This window comes from Grammomys surdaster, unplaced genomic scaffold (genome assembly GCF_004785775.1).
Source record: "Grammomys surdaster isolate TR1022 unplaced genomic scaffold, NIH_TR_1.0 194, whole genome shotgun sequence".
Lineage (NCBI taxonomy): Eukaryota > Metazoa > Chordata > Mammalia > Rodentia > Muridae > Grammomys > Grammomys surdaster.
In genome coordinates, this window is record NW_021604639.1 from 11,688,264 (window position 1) to 11,708,650 (window position 20,387).

Below are 20,387 nucleotides of genomic sequence, written 5' to 3' on the forward strand. Positions count from 1 at the left end.
TACTATACTATACTATACTATACTATACTATACTATACTATACTATAAACTGACACATTAGATTTGGACAAAACAAGAGGAAGGAAAAGAGCCCAAGAGAAGGTACAAGAATCCACCTCATTCACACATTCTGGAATCCTATAAAAACACTAAACTAGAAGCCATAATATACATGCAAAGGACCTGGTGCAGACCCATGTAGGCCAGGTGCATGCTGCCTCACTCTTCATTCGTGCTTTGAGCATGTTGATTTAGAGAATCTTGTTTTCTTGGTGTCCTCTATCCCCTCTGGCTCTTACATCCTTTCCACCTCTTCTACTAGGTTCTCTGGGCCCCAAGGGAACAGACTTGATGAAGAATATCCCATTTAGGGCTGAGTGTTCCAAGGTCTCTCATTCTTTTTTAAAAAATTAATCATTATATTCATTTACATTTCAAATGATATCGCCCTTCCTGGTTACCCCTCCACCAACCTCCCTATCCCATTCTCCTTCTCCCGCCTCCCATTTGCCTCTATGAGGGTGCTCCTCCACCCACTCACCCATTCCCACCTCACCCCTCTAGAATCTCCCTATAATGGGGCATCAAGGCTCCATCCCTTCCTATTATGTCAGATAAGACCATCCTCCGCTACATATGTAGCTGGAGTCCTGGCTCCCTCCATGTATACTCTTTGGTTGGTGGTTTAGTCCCTGGGAGTTCTGGGTGGTCCAGTTAGTTGATGTTGTTCTTCCTATGGGGTTGCAATCTCCTTCAGCTCCTTCAGTTCTTTCTCTATCTCTTCCATTGGGGTCCCCAGGCTCAGTTCAATGGTTGGCTGTGAACATCTGCATCTGTGTTGGTCAGGTGCTGGTAGAACCTTTCAGGGAACAGCCATACCAGACTCCTGTCAGCAAGCACTTCTTGGCATCAGCAATAGTGTAGGGGTTTGGTGTCTTCAGATGGGATGAACAGAGACAAAAAAAAAAAAATGGAACAGAGGCTGAAGGAAAGGCCATCCAGAGACCACCCCACCTAGGGATCCAAGGTCTCTCATTCTTTGCATAATGTCTGTCTGTGGGTCTTTGTATTTGTTCCTATCTGCTGCAGGAGGAATCTTCTCTGATGATGGCTGAGCAAGGTACTGATCTTGGGAATAGCAGGAATGACCTTAGGAGTTGTTTCATTGCTACACTGCTTTGGTTGTTGTTGGTTTTTGTTTGTTTATTTGTTTTGTTTTTGTTTGTTTGGTTTTTTTGTTTGTTTTGTTTTTTGTTGTTGTTTTTCGAGACAGGGTTTCTCTGTGTAGCCCTGACTGTCCTGGAACTCACTTTGTAGACCAGGCTGGCCTCAAACTCAGAAATCCACCTGCCATTGCCTCCCAAGTGCTGGGATTAAAGGCATGTGCCACCACTGCCTGTCCTGTTGTTTTGTTTTGTCTTGTTTTAAAACAGTAATATTTGGTTTTACTCTGGGCAGTCTCATCTTCAATTTCTTTCTTCAGTATCTTCAGTCACCCAAGTAGTGTTGTACATGGGTTCCATCTTGTGGAGTGGGCACTGAGACAAATCAGACATTGGTTGGTTATTCCTACAAGCTTTAGTGACACCATTAACTAGCATGTCTTGCAAGCAGGACAGAACACTGTCTATCCAAGGGTTTGTGGCTGAGTTGGTATTTACCTTTTGGTAGTGTCTTAGTTAGGATTTTAGTGCTGTGAGCAGATACCATGACCAAGGGAATTCTTAACATTTAATTGAGGCTAGCTTACAGGGTCAGAGGTTCAGTCCATTATCATCAAGGTGGGAGCATGGCAGCATCCAGGCAGGCATGGTGCAGTAGAAGTTGAGAGTTCTATATCTTCATCTGAAGGCAGCTAGGAGAAGACTGGCTTCCAGTCAGCTAGGACAAGGATATTAAAGCCCATGCCTACAGTGACACACTTACTTCAACAAGGCCACATCTCTAAAAAGTGCCTCTCCCTGGGCTAAGCATATACAAACCTTCACAAGGTTCCATTTATTAATTTGATCTTAGTGCCTCTGCTCTCTGTGTTCTCTTCAGAATGTCTTATCCTGTGTCAATTCATTCAAGGCTATTTCCCACTTTCTCTTCTATCAGGTTCAGTATATTTGGTTTTATTTTAACGTCTTTAATCCATTTGGACTTGACTATTAAACAGAAAGAAAATTATGGATCTATATGGATTATTCTATATCCAGATATCCAATTTGACCGGCACCATTTGTGTGAAGAAAGTCTTTTTTTTTTCAGTGTGTGTGTGTGTGTGTGTGTTTTAAATCACAAAATCAAGTGTCTATAGGTGTGTAGATTTATGTCCAGGTCTTCAATTTTTATCGATCAGTATGTCTGTTTTTGTGCCAATATCATGTTGTATTTTATGACTATAGCTCTGCAGTAGTACAGATACCTCAGTAGGTCTTTTATTATTTAGGATGGTTCTAGCTATCCTGTCTTCTTTGTTGTATTTTTGGTGTATGTGTATTTCCATACAAAGCTGAAAACTGTCATTTTAAGATCTGTGAATAATTGTGTTGGAATTTTGATGGGGATTGCATTGAATCTGTAGATTGCTTTTGGTAGAATGGATATTTTTACTATATTAATCCTACTGGTCTGACCTACAGAGATCCTTCCATATTCTGATATCTTCAATTTCTTTCTTCAGTATCTTAAAGTTTTTATTGTGCAAATCTTTCACTTACTTGGTTAGAGTGACTTCAAGATAGTCTATATTATTTGAAGCTATTGGGAAAGGTAGTATTTTCCTTATTTATTTCTCAGTCCATTTATCTTTTGTATGTACCAGAGCTGCTGATTTGTGAGATAATTTTGTATCTAGCTTTTTTTTCTGAAAGTGTTTATCAGCTATAGAAGTTCCCAGTGAATTTTTTTGAGTCATGCCATCTACAGATAAAGATGTCTTGACTTCTTCCCTTCGAAGAATTTGGATCCTCTTGATCTCCTTTTGTTGTCTTATTGCTCTAGATAAGACAAAGTATTATATTGAATAGGCATGGGGAGCATGAATGTTGCCTTCCTTGTTTCTGATTTTGATGGAATTGCTTTGAGTTCCTCTTCATTATAGTTGACATTGGCTATGGGCTTGCTGTAAACTGCCTTTATTATGTTGAGATATTTCCCTTGTATCCCCAATCTCTCCAGGACTTTTATCATTAAGAAGTGCTTGATTTTTTTAAATAAAAAAAAAGAAAGAAAAAGAAAACCTTTTTCTGTATCTAATGAGATGATAACATAGTCTTTCATTTTCTCTCAGTTTGTTTATATGGTGGATTACACTTAAAATTTACATATGTTGAACCATCTGTGCATCTCTGGGATGAAGCCTACTTGATTATGGTAGATGATATTTTAAAGTGTTCTTGGATTCAGTTTGCAAGTATTTTACTGAGAATTTTTGCATTTATGTTCAGAGGAGAAATTGGTTTGTAATTCTCTTTCTTCGTTGGGTCTTTATGTGGTATGAGGATCAACTCCCCTATCACTCTTTAAGGGCCAATCCATATACTAGATTAAAAAAAAATAATATCTCATTAGATCCCATTATGTATAGGTATTCTCTTCTCTGAGCTGTTGTCTTAGCATATCTCCAGTACTGAAATAACCACTAGCATTGAATAAACAGTTATTCCGTGACAGGCTCTGTGCCATGCATTTTGAATGTGTTACCTTACTGACTTTCACACAGCAACCATGTCTAGCTGAGACATTGTCACGATTTCCATTTGCTGATAAAGACATTACATTTTACTGTGGTTATGAAATGCCACTCTCACCCAGCTTGTGAGGAGTGATGTCTACAAACATTACCCTCAAACAGGCTACCATGACATCATTCTCAAGACACTTACCAACTTAAAACGGCACCCTCCATCAATCTGCATGCCCAAGAATTCCAGCTGTGCTCTGTGTGTCTTTAGAAAAAGAATTTGTCTTCTAGTGTTACCATTTTAGTCTCAGTTTTGAATGTAGGACCTAGAACATGATACCTATTGAACTAATGATTCAACTTAAACACTTAAAAGAGCTTCCTTATAACTGTTTTAGTTTCTTCACTAGATGTGTTAGACAATTTTCTGTCACTATGATAAAATCATCTTAAAAGAATGATTTATTTGGCTCACAACCATCTGTAACTTGACTCAAATGTTTTCCCTCTTCTGGCTAGTATAGGCACCAGGCACTCATGTTGTACACAGATATACATGCAAACAAAACACCTGAATATGTGAAATTAAAAAAATTAATGTTCTTTATTTTCTGAAATTAAAAACAAAAAAAAGGTTTGGTAGAAAACTTCTATCAAGTTGGACAGTCATAGGCTCAACCATAAATCCAAAAAGTTGGGCCTGCTGATGTAAATACTTTTTTCTTATTGGGAACTGGCTCCCTTTGACTCTGGACCTTCCTTTCCCACAGAGCAGATGGGGCTGTAGGAGTGGAGCACAGTAGCCTTGTGTTCTGAACACAAGAGAGAACTTCCTGAAAAAAAGTAGACATGAGAGGACCGTCGCATAATCTCCTGTTCATTCTAGGTTCTGAGCAACTTTGTCCCTCTCTGTTGGTTCTGTTTCCCCCACCTCATATTTCTCCTACTTCTGATGTTAAATCTTGAGGAAACAAGCCAAAATCAAGAGCAAAACATGGAATTCTTCTCAGTAAAGATGCCAGAGGATTACCTCCTAACAAAACCTAGAAGATAAAAGGCAGAGGAGAAGCCATCTCTCAGGAACTCTGCTAAGCCCAGTAGCAACATGGCTGGCACAGGGTTCAGTTCTCAGAAGCCACTATCTGTTTCACCAGTCATGGCAGAATGGCATATTAAGGGTACCCCAATCGATGATATTCATTTTTTTCTGAGAAGCTGAAGACTTTTCTGGTTGGATAACTGAATTTTCCCTGCCCAACCCACTATGAGGCACTTTTTATTTGAAACACAAAAGACAGCCTGGGTGAATTTATCCATGGTGGAGAAAGGACTGCCTCCCTTCCTCCCTCTCTCCCTTCCTCTTTCTTTCTTTCTTTCTTTCTTTCTTTCTTTCTTTCTTTCTTCCTTCCTTCCTTCCTTCCTTCCTTCCTTCCTTCCTTCCTTCCTTTCTTTCTTTCTTTCTTTCTTTCTTTCTTTCTTTCTTTCTTTCTTCCTTTCTTTCTTTCATGGTAGATTTTAATGTGTATAGGCTAGCCTTGAACTTGCTATGTGATTGCAGAAAACCTTGAATTCTTGATTCTCTTGCCTCTACCTCCTGAGAGCTGGGATTGTTGTGCCCATTTAAAGTGTTTGTGAACCCCAAAAGACCACCCAACAAGGAGCTGATGTTGATGATGCAATCACACTAGGGTCTTTTTACTCAAGCTCAAGCTTGCATTCACCATGGACCCTGATGCAGCAGGATGGAAAGGCGAATCCCAGAGCCTAATTTCAAGCAAGCATTTATAGAGGCAAGCAAACAAGCAAGGGGGTTTCTAGTCTGGCACATGTCTGATTGGGGGGCTTTTATGGAATTTTGCTGCCATATGAAATAATTGGCTGGTGCTGGGAGTCAAACCATAAACTTAACTTCTACCTTCTTCCTGATCGGTAGTTGTTAGAAAGTGAAGTGCCAGTGTTTGGCTTGTTAGAGAGTAACCTGGAAACTGGTGCAAGGTGCTGGTTTGTTGGTTAACTCAAGTTCAACCTTAGGTCAGATTCTCTAAGATGGAGTCTGAACCCAGGATCTGGTCTCAGCTTTAGAGGTGTATATCATAGCATTCAGCACAGAAAGGACACCCTTTCTCTCTCTCTCTCTCTCTCTCTCTCTCTCTCTCTCTCTCTCTCTCTCCCTCTCCCCCACCCCCCCACCCTCCCACCCCCCCCCCCCCCCTCTCTCTCTCTCTCTTTTTTGAGACATGGTTTCTCTGTTTAACAGAGCCCTGACTGTCCTAGAATTCATATTGTAGATCAGGTTGGCTTCCTACTCACAGAGATCTGCCTGCCTCTGCCTCTCAAGTGCTGGTATTAAAGGCGTGTGCCACCACACCTGACTGAAAGGACACACTTATAATTAATTGTCTCATCTATCTGTCATTTGCTGAAAATAATCTCTTTTGTCATGATCTCCATTTCCCCATGCTGTTGACGGGACTAATCTATCTTAAATAGAATATTTTCTGTCCATTTTTGGATCCTTGTGACACTGTACTATTTATCAAGTAGCTACTATGTGCCAGGCTCATGTTAAGTGCTGGCAAAACGGGGGGAAAATACACATCCTTGATGTGGCACTTCAGTTAGTGTGAGGCTAACAGACAAGATGCTATGAAACAAACCGGCAGCATAATGTTCTGTGGTGATATGGATCACAAAAACATTAATGAAAGTCGGCAAACCATGCCAGAGACAGGGTGGAGAAGATGCCCTTGTAAGCGGAAAAGTCACCCAGACAAGGCGCCTTTGGGTAGAAATGAAAGATCTTACTGATTGCTAAGCTGGAGGGTAGTAGAAGCTGGGCTGGGTTTGTGAGAAAGACATACAACCAAGAGTTCTGTTTCTGATATTGACACTTGGCGAATCTGGGCCGGGGATGTAACTCTGGACAGAATGCTTACTTCACACGTACAAAGACCTGGATTCCGTCTCCAGTGCTCCATAAAACTAGGCATGGTAGCACAATCCTGTAATCACAGCAATCTGGAGATAGAAACAGGAGGATTAGAAACTTTTTGAGAGAGACCTGAGTAAAAGCTGGCCTAGGATTATGAAGGCAATGTTGAGCCAGTCATCTTCCAATGCACAATAAGTTCAAGGCCAGCCTGGGATACATGAGACCCATCTTAAAAACTAAATGGAGATACTGTATGTATGTTGGATAAACACTCACTGGAGACATTGTACTCAGACATAGGACAGAGACTATTCTTCTCTGAGGGAAGAGCACCTCCAAGCCAAAGAGATCACTGTAGCTAATATTTCAAAACAGGCCTGTGGAGTAGAAAAGCCAGACACACGGGTGAGAGATGCAGGTTAGGAATTTGCACAGGGCTAAATTGTCTCAAGGCTTACAGGCAGGTCAAGCATCTGGGTTTTATTCTGCAGGTAGCTGAAAGCTGAGGAAGAATATAGTCAGGCTATGCCAGTTGCCTGACTACAACAAGGGTCACATACAATCTGATGCAGCTGGGAGATGCTGAGTGGTAGCCACTTGAGGCTCTGTTTTAACAGTACATCCAGCAAGGGCTGGTGGTGTAGCTCAGTGATAGAGTGCTTGCCTAGCATCTTTGAGGCCCAGTTTCTTAACCCAGCAATACACACACACACACACACACACACACACACACACACACACACACACTGCAATCCATAGTTACTTGCTTCACTGATCAGAGGGGGTGTTTGTGTGAGGAAAATAGAATCAATTCTGACTAAGTTTTTTTGCCTGACTCACCAATGAAAGACCATGAAAGATGCTGCTGGGCCAGAAAGACAGTGCGTAGTTAAAAGAGCTTTCTGCTCTTCCATAGGACCCAAGTTCCGTTTCCAGTACTCATGTAGGGAAACTCACAACTGTCTATAACTCAAGCTCCACAGAGATCTGATACCACTGGTCTCCATGGGTACCGACACTCAGATGCACATCCCACATGCCTACACACAGGTACACATAATTAAAATACTTCTTTGCATTTTTCATGTGTACGGATATTTTTCCTACATGTATGTCTATATGCCACATATCTTCAGAGGCTAGAAGAGGGTGTTGGATTCCCTGGAACTAGAGGTTCAGAAGGTTGGGAGGTGTCAAGTAGGCATTGAGAATGGAACCTGTGTCCTCTGAAGGTGCAGCCCTTGTTCTTAAGTGCCAAAACATCTCCCCAGCCCATGGGGATTTTGTTTTTTTGAGATGCTGCTGCTTCCCAAGTAGGAGCTGAGTAGAAGCTGATCCATGGTTATGAGGGGGCTAAAGAACCAGGATTTCTGTTTGTGGCCACAGCAACTGGCATCTGAATGGAGACGCTGTATGTATTGACTAACTACCTTAAAGGAGACCTTGTGCCTATAGTGGAGCAGAGAATATATAAACAAGAAGAGGAAGGAGTTTGAGGACTACTCAGGCCTTTAAAAATAGAGTATATAGCCAGGTGGGTTTAGCTCACACCTTTAATCCCAGCACTCAAGAAGCAGAGGAATGTGAATCTCTGAGTTCAAGGCCAGCCTGGTCTATAGAGCAAGTTCTAGAATAGCCAAGGCTGCACAGAGAAATCTTGTCTGGGGGGTTGGGGGGAAAGAGTGTTTTTCAAAGCAGATACAGCAAACTTGAGAAGATGGTACAGATTTCATATCTATCATAGATAGATAGATAGATAGATAGATAGATAGAGACATAGACATCATATATTCATGGCCTTCCCCATTAAAGTGGGACATCTGCAATTGATGATCCCACACTACCACATCATTATGTTTCTGTGTTTGATATTTTTGAAGTTGAAACTATTAGCAGGCAAGGTGTATGGCAAAGAATGAACTTTGCCTTATGTTATTAAGTATGCCAGGGCATGAAGTGTGTCACATGCTAGGTTTTTTTTTTTCAGTTGTGGGTAATTCTTAGAATTTTCTGGGTAACCTTAGTTTCTTTTTACACTAAGCTCTGCACATGGAGTTTCAGACTCAATCTACATGACCCAGGGCTGAGGCATTATCAACTTCTCAAATCCTTGTAGATAATTTTAAAATGTAGTCTCCATTGAATGGATGGTTTAAGTCTTACTTAGCAACTGATATTTGAGATGAAGAAATGAGAGAAGAGAAATGTCTCACTCGGTAAAGTTCTCGATGTACAGGCATGAAGACCTGAGTTGGGTCACCAGAACCCATGTGACCAGTCAACCTAACCCCTTTGGTGAGCTTCAGGTCAACAAGAGACACTGTATTAAAAATCAAGGTGGATGACATATCCCAGAGGATGATACCTAAGATTGGCTTCTGGCCTCCACAGGTATGTACATACACATAAAGACACACACACACACACACACACACACACACACACACACACACCAGAATGTGAAAGTATCAGACACATATGGTTTGACTTTTAGAATATTAAGTTGGAGCTACTAATTAACCCTTCTCAAAGACAAGTCATATTAAATTATGTTGTTCTATTTATCACAAATCCACTTAAAGGAGGGAGTCTTTATGGAAGGATATAGAGTTTTTCACAAGACCCAAGGAAATCTTAGGTATGGTAGCTTGAATGAGCGGAAGGAAAATAAGTAGAGGTTTTTAATGAATAAACATTCCAAGGCTCTGCCCATAACTCCCAGTCTTATTCATTCCCATTCTCAATATGTGTGTGATTTGCTGGAAACAGCCAGTGAATCTGGATTTCCCCAAGCCAGAGCCCCATTCCTATTGCTTCCTGACGCAGTCAAAATTGCCATCATACCATCCTGAATATGCCCAGTCTTCTCTCAAGAAACAGCCAGCAGTGCCAAAGGTCTTGGTCACCAGACTGATTGTGGTTGCAGGAAAGTATGTGTGTTTGGAAGGGGAGATAGGCAATTCTAAGGACAGTGATTCTGGGCTGAGTAGGTACAAAGAGGAGAATAAAATTAACTAAAAACTTAAAAGTCTGGGGCTAGAGAATTTGTTCAGTGGTTAAAAGCACTGGGCACTCTCCTAGAGGACCCAGGTGTAATTCCCAGAACCCACACAGAAACTCACAATCATCTGTAACTCTAATCCCAGAGGATCGAAGCCTTCTTCTGACCTCCATGGGAACTTCACACACATGGTGCACAAATTTATGTGCAGGAAAGCACTGATACATGATAAAAGTCATATCATAAATTTTAAAGATATTATTTAAGAATGGATTTAAAGAATGAAACCATGCATGTTGCTCTATGCCCATAATCCTAGCATCTAGGATCCATAGGCAGGAGGACCACAGCAACTTTGAAGCTAGCTTGGTCTACATAGTAAACACCAGGGTAACCAGGGCTCCTTAGGGAGCCCTCCCTCTTTCAGTACTAAGGAAAAGAAAAAAATTTTTTTTGTAGCTGCTCTTCCCCTGCTTTTGTTGTGGTAGAGTCATGGTAGGAAGCCCAAGTTGGTACTAAACTCAAGATCCCTCCTGGTTCAGCCTCTCTAATCTTAGAATTACAAGCATGGGCCTGTTCCCAAGCTAGTTATGAAACTCAGGGACTTGTAAATGCTTGGCAAGTGTTCTTCCAACTGAGCCATATCCACAGCCTTCATCAAAAATGCCTAGTTCTAGATCTGATGAATAGTTTGTAGCAACTTTATAATCTCCGCTCTTTAAGTACAATTCTTTAAAGCCATGTCCCTAGCAATTATTTTGAGCAAGAAATATAAATCTACATACAAATAACATCTGTGTATTGAATTCTAGCTGCTGAGAGTATTGAGTAGAAATTGTCATCTTCTTTACCCTCTTTCTAGTCTTCCTCCAAGAAGCAGTTGGTGGGCTAAGTCTAGTGGGTGTTGGCCAATATTTTTGCTCCCAAGAGAATGAATGTACAAAGGGTGATGTAGGCTGTCTGCTCTGAAATGGGTCAAGACAAGCCTCTTCCTCCATAGAGTATCTCGACAAGAGTCCCTTCCCTTCTCCTACTCCCCACATATAAGTCATAAGCCTCTAGTCATTTATGTCTCAGATCCACCATGTATTTTAATCTAGATTTACCACCAGTATGGATGATACTTTAATTCTCATGTTCCTTTTATTTCCCAGATAGGTTCAGTAGTCAGAAAGGAGTGAGATGAAATTAATGAGTACCTTGTCTTCTCCAATTTTCTGTTACTAAAACAACAAAATAACCCTGAAAATATAATAGAGATAATGCCATCAGTCATGGTACATGCCTGTTATTCTAGAACTTAAGAGGCATAGGCAGAAGGCTAGCCTCTGCCTATGAAGAAACCCTGTCTCAACAGCCTCCTCTTCACCACCCCAAAATGAAAATCTTTTTCTAAATCTTTTAGATTGAGGAGTCTGGAAAATTCCAAACAATGGCACCAGAGTGTTTTAAGCTTCTCACGGATACTTCACGTGACTTCAACTCATGGAAGAAAAAGGAAGGGCAAACAGATATTTTTGGAGCTGACAGAGAGGGGCAGCCTACTTTATAACAACCTGTTCCCATGAGAACAGCATTAGTCAGAATTAACGGTCTAACCACCTCTTGAAGGTTCCTATCTCCCACCACCACCACCACCACCACAATGACAACCAAATTTCGACTTGAGTTTTGGAGAGGACAAACCACATTAAAGAACAGCACTGTGAAGTTCCAGTGCCGTGGGTACAATAGAAACGTTCTCCCACTGAATAAGACAGGCGAGTCTACAGCTGCTTTCCACTTTAACACCATGTGGCTCTATGGGGGCTGCTCCATTCCAAGACCTTCTTTCCTTCCCGATGGCGCAGAGTCAAGCCACCTCATGGCTTCTGACAGCCCCATCAGAATGTGAAGAAGATGTTTCAGACTCCTTTTCTATTCTGGAACAATGTTCATGTATAGAGAAACAAAATGCCATCTCTGGAGCACAGAAAACCAACACTCCAGGAGAGATAAATATTACGTTTTCAACTTTTCTTTGTAATAGAAGTGACCTTTATTTTTGTTCAAGGAAAATCTCTAAGTAGAAAGGAAATGAGAGGTAGGAAGCAAAGAAGGGGAAAAAATATCTGTTAAGGGGAAAAGTCAAGAAATTCACCCTTGCTCTCTGTTTCTCTGAAGGTCACACTGACAGATGTTTTGATAAGGGTATCCTCTCTGGTGCATGATGGGTAGACATTGCTGTCAGTCAGACCTTCACAGTCATACCTTGAACTTCACTGGCAAGAGAGGATGAGAGAACCAAAACAAAGCCTTTTCCTTGGTCCTGAGGACATCACTTTGCCAGACATCAATTTATCTGGTCTCCAGGCTCTTCATCCTGACTCTCAGCTCACACTATGGAACAATCTGGTTTGATAAATCGTTTTAAAGCCAATGGATGGGGAAGCTACAGACCCTAATATGGAAGCTACTGCCCCTCCTCTAAAGGATAGCAAGCTGACTTCTAAATATTTTATATTTATATTTGCTCAGAGGAGAGTCGCTCTTCCTCTGTAATGGGCAATGCTAACTTCAGAGACTCAGTCTTTCAAAGCTCTAAGAATAAGTGACTGTTGAGTGCCCAGCCAACAATGAAATAGCTATGTCACTCCCTCTGAAACACAGGAAAATCCAAGAAAATGGGGCAGGAAGAATGTGAGAGTTGGAAGTGGGGTGTTGTGGAATTCTTCCTTCTGAGCATGTTACATCCTTATAGCAGCTATGTTTTCCTATGAAAGATTAGAATAGTCAACATCCTGTCATAGAGCTGAGAGGGGCCCTTGGGGCTCTGACTCTTCCTGGGCATGTATAGGCAGTTCTTAGTTGCTGCGGAATTGAGAAACATTTTCTAGTTTCTTCAGTAGTGTAAGGTATCTGTGCTCCTGTAAATAGCCATTCATACATTCTCCCGAAAGCAACCTAATGAGACTCATTGCATCACACACGAAAATATATGAAAATAGAGATGGGCTTGGGGGGAAGACAAAGGGTGTTAGCCTAAGTGGAATAGGACATAAGATCAAAATATATGATATATATGTATGAACATATAATAAAGTCTGTCATATACATAATTAATATGGTCTAAGAAACTTTAAAACCTCTGAAATTAAACTGGAACCTTTTTCAAAAGTGGAAAAAAATGTGTTTTTAAATATGAAAGTAGCCTGCAAGGAATGGTCATTTGGAAATTGTAGCCTAGACAAAAGGGTTGAGATCGTGTTCTGCATTTCAATGAGATCATAAAAATCTCCCAGCAATGAACCTGTAATTTCACCTACAACAAATAACAAGTGATGACTTCAGCCAGTCTGTTATACACAAGGCATTTTTGTAAGAGTCTAAACACTATGCGTGCATGTGTCTGGCACACAAAATTCTAAACGTCGGACATAAATGACCTTCCGCAGTGAGAATTCACAGTGGAAAACGAGCTCCCAAAGAGGCGAAATAAGAGATGTTTATTTAACATTGCCATGAGTGCTAAAGAAAACCCCGGGATGCGTATGCAATGATGGTGTGCGTAAGCAAGGGGCAGGGCTGTGATATGGAAAGTTAGATCCCACGAGGAGTCTGTAGCTTGTGAGAAGAAAGCAAGGCTAAAAGAACAGCTATGTCCAGATGGCTCTGACAGAAGTTTCAAGATCAAGCCAGCTGTCTAAGGGAGAGGATGCTTGACCCATCCAACACAGGTTTACCATCATTTTGTTGCTGAATGAGGCTTGATACTAAGGTCGGGTGGTCAACACAGATAACTTGACCACTGACTGGCCTGGCCTTATACTCCTAGATGCCAAAGGATTCTCTTCTGAACCCTTCTCTTGTTACTTGGTCCTTTGTCAGTCCGGAGCCCAAAGGTAGACAGAATCTTGTGGACTCTAGCCCATGATGGAAGGATCTATGCTCAACCACTGAGGGGACTTTTCCAGGATTGACAAATGTAACAAGTTTTAGTCACAAATGTCCCAGCATTAGCCAGTTTCACAAATGAAGACAAAGTTATTATGTGTTGCATGACATTTGGTTACGGTTCATGGAAAACCTGTTAGCAAAACATGAAAGCCTGGAAAGATATTGATTTGGGCATGCCTCTAAAGATCTCCTTAGCTAGGAATGCTAAAGAATGCGATGTGCTTGCCTATTTTAAGATACATTGCTTGGGAGAGGTCTTGTGGTCTTTGTTCTATGCCCTGAAGCAAAGTCAGCTGGATGGCCTTGAGCTGCCCCTCTGTAAAGGTGAAATGGTTGGGGGTGGGGGCCTCTACTAACTTGGCTTGGGGCCCTTCACCATGATGGTGACATGACTCAGCCTCCCAAGGATGTAAGGGAGGAGCTAGAGACTTCTTTTATAGCAACTGGACCTCTGAGAGCTCTCTCTTTGTTGGATCATTCTTTGGGCTGGCTCACATTTTGGGTGTTCCTTTGGCTTGGAAGAACTTCATTGAAGAAGCTCCAGATAAGAGAGGGATTCTCTCTGGGCTTCTAGGAACAACAGAGAAGCAGCTGGCTGGATGCAAGTGAAACAGTATTCTAGGAAAGAGGACCCCTCCTGGGTTTGGAGGACCTCAAGAGAAAGGTAGTCTAGCTTAGTAGTATGACACAGATAAAAAGATTTCGAAAGAGCTGGCAGTTTAGCTGCAGAATCAGGCTTGTAAATAGATGTTTTGTAAATAGTTCAAGATAAAATGACCTGACCGAGCTAGCAGGTTTTTAACTTCAGTTCCTGACTCACTTATCTTTATGAGTACAAATAAAAAAAAAAGAAACATATTACAGTTATGTTCAATCGGGGAAACCAGTGGAGGGAAGTGGATCTGAGGGAGTGGGAAGTGGGTGAGGGGCTGGGAGGAGAAGAGGGAGGGGAAACTACAGTCAGGATGTAAAATATGAGAGAAGAATAAAAAACGTTATGTTCAATATATGTTTGTATGCTTGTTCTAAATGATCTTCATATAGCGATTTTTCTTTTTTTTAGAAAAAAAAAAAAAGAAGTAAAGTTGCAGCTGGTGGCCATCCCTGAAGATACGTGTGGTGTAAGCTTTGGTGTCTCTCAGTGTGCTAGACATACCCACTTCAATCACCCACCTGACTTATTTGGGGTTCCTGTAGCCCACAGAGCCCTTTGTGTGCCTTGTGCCCATTTGCATAGAACATTTTGAGTAAAACCAGCAATTTAACAACTTGTACTTGACTACGAGGATAGTGCAAAAATGAGAGCCCCCATCTCTCTTTGGCATTAAAAAAAAAAAAAAAACAAGCAGTCTTGCTAATAGGGCTGGGGTTGTAGTTCGGTTAGTAACATGTTTGCATAGGCATGTGGACCTGAGTTTGGATCCCCAGCACTTACATGAAAAGCTAGGAGTCCTAGTGTACCTCTGTGATCCCAGTGCTAAGGAAGAAGAGACAGGTGATCCCTAGAGGCCGTGGGATAGCCAGGCTAGCTGATTCAAACAGCTCCAGATTCAATGAGAGACTCTGCCAAATAATAGGGTAAAGAGTAATTGAGGAAGATGCCAAATCCGTATTTCTGGCTTCATACACACACATACACACACATACAAACACACATGCACACATGTACACACACAAACACATACATGCACACATGCACACAAAAACACACACACACAAGCAAACACACACTCCACGTAAATAACTAACTAAACAAATGTAATAGTTTAAAGTATCACGCTGCCAATATGGAAAAACACAGAGGAAAAAGCCAATTTATTCTAAAAAAAAAGGGGGGAGGGATGAAGTAGATCACAGAATGGTTGGCTAAAGCAAGACTGAACCACAGGCAGATACCAAATCCGAAAGCTCTATGTCTAGTCTCTAGAATACATCAGGCTTGGGTAGCCATGTCCCTTGACCCTGCCACCTGCAGCATACATAAGACAATACTACAGAGAATCACTTCTGAGTTGGAATTGTAATGACATCTTTGGTAAACTTTTCTAGTTCCCTTTGACCGGGAGCTGTTAAGTGGTTCAAGATGAGATACAATCAGCCTAGGTAGGTGGGACTCTGTGCCCCTGGGCTCCTGGGTGGCCTTCATGTCCGCTATGCTTGCCCTTTCACTCAGTGACTACATGTCAGCACTTCGGTGATCCAGACCATGACTGACTGATGTCAACACACCATGGTGTTTTCTGCTGAATTGTTTTAGTATCTGTTTTGTGGTGGAAGCTTTCTGGAATCAAAGGTGTGAGCCACAATGGTGTTCATGCTTTGTGCCCATGAGATCTAGTCATCCTCAATCTTCCAATAATGTTTTTCATATCCCTAACCAAGCAATCAAGTCTTCTACACTGATGAGTAGGAGTCTGTTCTAGCCTCAGGCCATGTCTCCTGTCCACACAAAGTGCAGCTTCTCATGTGAAGGACTTCCTTCATTGCCCTTCAAGGCCATCCTGGGTGCAGCTGTAAGGACCCCCTGCTATCTATGTCCAGCGAGCATCCACATAGTAAACTTGCTTCTCTGAAGGAAGATGGGTCATTTCCTCCTCTGAAGTAGACAGAAAGGTTCCCTCACTTGCCTACAGGGAATTGTAGAAGGAGGACAGCGCTAGCTCATTTTCCTGTCACTGTGACAATGAACCTAATGGAAGCAACTTAAAAGGGAAAAATTGAATGTGAGGAATGATTTCAAATGGTATATAGAATTATCTGGGCATAATGGTACACACCTTTAACCCCAGCACCTGGGTAGCAGAGGCAGATGGATCTCTGTGAGTTCAAAGCCAGCCTGATCTATACAGTGAGCTCCAGAAGAGCTATGATTACAAAGAGATACCAAAATAAATAAATAAATAAATAAATAAATACTACAGCCACTTTAGATAATCGCAGACCTTTCGATCGATTTGTTGGTCAAAGCTAAACCTGAATTTTAATTCTAGTCTGTTTTGAGATTTTACAAAATTGGACTTCAGAATTCTAAGATGGAATTCAATAAATGTCTAAAAAAATCATCTCTTTTTTGCTTGGATGTGTGTGTGCACACGTGCATGCATGCATGTGCACATGTGATTGCATGTTGGGTGGTGTGTTTGTGGAGGGGGAATGTGGTTGCCAGAGGTTGACTATGTTGCTTGATTGTAACCCTCTTTAATTATTGAGTCTTTCACTGAACCTGGTGCTGTTGGTTAGTATGGTCCAGCTAGCTGGTTTATCCCAGGAATCCCCTGTTTCCTTCTGAGTGTTAGAATTATAGGAAGACCACCACACCCAGTAGGCTTTTACATGGGTAAACTCTGTTCACCATGCTTTCCTAGCAATTGCTCCGCCTTTGAGCCATCTCCCCTGAGCCCAATGTATTTTAGACTCATACTTGGGCATCATTAGTGATAGAGATATGTAGAGCTAGGAGGTGACTACGTAGGTAACGTGCTTGCTGCATAGGCAGAGGGCCCTAATTTAAATCCCTAAACCCAAATAAAAAGATGGTCTGTCCATGTCGTACCCATGCTAGGAGGGGCTCACTGGCCAGCCAGTCTAGCTGACCTGGCAGTCCCAGGTCAGTGAGGAATCCTGTCTCAAAAAAAGAAAAAACAAAGGTGAAGAGTGACAGAGGAAAACATCCAACATTCATCCACATCCTGCCCCTCCTGCCAGAAGGTGAACAGAGCTCCTCCTCTTCCAAGCACCCACCAATATGTCTTATTACCCCTCTAAATCACTAGAGCCAACCAAGGGAACCAAGGCCTTCAACCCTACGACCCAAAGCAAACCTTTTGCCTTTTTAAGCTTATTAATCATCTCAGGTATTGGTTTATGGTAACAGAAAGCAGGTGAACATTGCCATCTTTCATTGATGGAGAAAGGAGTCAAACCCAGGGCCTGTGGATTTGGTCCTTTATTAACTTTGGCCAAAACTTCCCAAAGTTGTTCTTTCTTCATTTGTGAATGAGTAACAGCCCTTAGAAGAAGTAAATTAGAGTAAATATGTAACTCATCCCTTCTGGGGTTTGGTGCATACAGAGGGCTTAATAGATGGCCTCATTTGTTACAGTGGGGATAAGGAGACACTTTCAGTGAGACTCTACACTGAAAACTAAACCTTGAAAGGTCAGAAGCACGCCTGAGAGAGAGCAACACTGCCGTGCTCCTTGTTAAATTGTCTTCCCATAAGGCAGCTGAATGCACAGACAAACTACACCAACCTCTGCCAGCCAGAGCTCTGTTCTCATTACAACTCAGTACTCCACATCTGTATATAACCTCAGGGAATCCTCTAACCTCTGTGAACCTCACTTTCCCATCATGAAAAGTGGGCATAATTCCTATGTGATTGGAAATAAATATAGCAGCTGATGCTAAGGTTTCTAGCTCCAATCCCCTTCTACCATCCTCACCACGGTTTAACGTCTGAGCTGAGCCGTGCCACCTTGCATCATTTCTGCCCCAGAGAGTGAGAAGTGTGTGACTCAAAGGGTTACTAATCCCTCGAAACCCTCAGATTACAGATAAACCCATTTCCCGATTGTGCCCCACCTTGGCTTACATGGCTTTGATGACCTGATCACACACTCTGGGGACCACATGAAGGTTGATACTCAGAGCAGTACTCCCCATCAAAGACTTGCTTCTACTCATATGCACTGCGGATGAAGTAAAGGACACTACGGGAAGGATGACAGACACCACCCCCCCCAAGCAGACATCACCCAAACCAAATGCCTTCTTCTGCTGTTTGAGGGGTGGGAACCTCATGATTGGAAGGATAAAGACATTTATTGTGTCACTTTAGGTATATGCAAACAGAAACTTGGAATTAAAAGCAGCTTCACATAAGGCACAGAACTTGTAGGAGTGGCCAACCAATGACTTGTCCAGTTTGAAATCCATGCCATGAGAGGGAGCCCATCCCTGACATTGTATGGCCAGGACCCAGAGGCTGGATAGCTCAGAGACCTAGGATACACGCGAACATAACAAAAGAAAAAAAAGTCAACGAAAGTATTCCTAATGATACTCTACTGTGCTTGCAGACATGAACCTAGCACAATCATTCTCAGAGAGGCTTCATCCCTCAAGAGATGGGAGCAGATGCAAGACCCACAGTCAAACATTAGGCGGACCTTGGGGAATCCTACAGAAGAGAGGAGGAAGAAGGACTGGAAAAGCCAGTAGGGTTGAGAACTCTACAAGAATTCCACCCACAGAATCAACTAAGCAGGGCTCATAGGTACTCATAGAGACTGAAGCAACAGTCAGGGAGCCTGCATGGGTCTGAGCTAGGTCTTCTCTATTTATGTTATGGTTGTTTAGCGTGGTGTTCTTGTGGGACTCTTAACCGTGGGAGTGAGGGCTGTCTCTGACTCTTTTGCCTGCTTTTGGGACCCTTTTCCTTGTACTGGGTTGTCTCACCCAGCCTTGATGATTTGAGGGTATGTGCTTAGTCTTAATATAACTTGTTATAAGTTGTTCAGTTGATATACCTGGGAGGCTTGCTCTTTTCTGAAGGGAAACTGAGGTGGTGTAGATCTGGGAGAGAGAGGGGCTGGAGGGGAAACTGTGGTCAGGATGTAATATATGAAAGAAAAGTAATTTTTAAAAAATAGCACTTGAAAGCTGTCAAGCATGTGCAGAAATTACATTTTTGTTTCTGGGTGTTGCAGATGAGATCCAGAGACTGACTCCTCTTGAGCAGATGTGCCATGACTGAGCAATGCCCTCAGCTATACACAAGTCTTGGGCTAGGGTATAGGTGGTAGGGCAATCTCCTAGGCTCTCAGCTTCAAAACCATAAGGGGAAAAATGCAGCTAGAGCAGGAGACAAAATCTCACTCGAGAAGACTAAATTTCAACCAATCAGTGTAATTAAAAATTGACGAAAATATTGTTAAACAAGCAAAAGAAGCATTATCTGATAGATAAGCTTAATTTAATTCCAGAGATCTCTGCATCTCTAAAAGTTGATCACTTTGGAGGCTGGGGATTTAGCTCAGTGGTAGAGCGCTTGCCTAGCAAGCACAAGGCCCTGGGTTCGGTCCTCAGCTCTGAAAGTAAAAATGGTTTGTCATTTCATTATTTTTGTTTGAAAACAATAAAGGCAAGTAAAAAGTAAAAAAAAAAACTTATAAATTCATTTAGCTAGAAAAGAAACAAATTGGCAAATATATTTTAGATATGTTTTCTGTAGTTTTAAAACAAAAGCAGAATCTCTCAACTAAATTATTTTCATCCAACAAAATTAGATTTTGTGAGTCTTCACTGTGGGCTACTCAGTTTGCTTTTACATTTTTGCTATTATAAACATCACAGGTGGGTAATGCGTGTATAATCTGACTTGGGAGGGAGTTGGAGAAGTGACTCAGTGGTTAAGAGCACTCACTGTCCTTCTAGAGGACCTAGGCTCCTACCACAACGGAATCTAACTCCAGTTCTAGAAATCTGTCGCCCTCTTCTGGCTTCCCTAGACACTAGGCCTCCGCATGGTGCACAGACATGCAGGCAAGCAAAACACTCATACACATAAAGCCTAAAAATAACAATACACAGACACACACTTGGGAAATAATATAGTAAAAGCACTTTTAGAAATGCTGTAATCCCAGCACTTGGGAGGCAGAGGCAGGTGGATTTCTGAGTTCGAGGCCAGCCTGGTCTCCCGACTGAGTTCCAGGACAGCCAGGGCTACACATAGAAACCCTGTCTTGAAAAACCAAAAAAAGAAAAAAAAGAAAGAAAGAAAGAAAGAAAGAAAGAAAGAAAGAAAGGAAGGAAGGAAGGAAGGAAGGAAGGAAGCAAGGAAG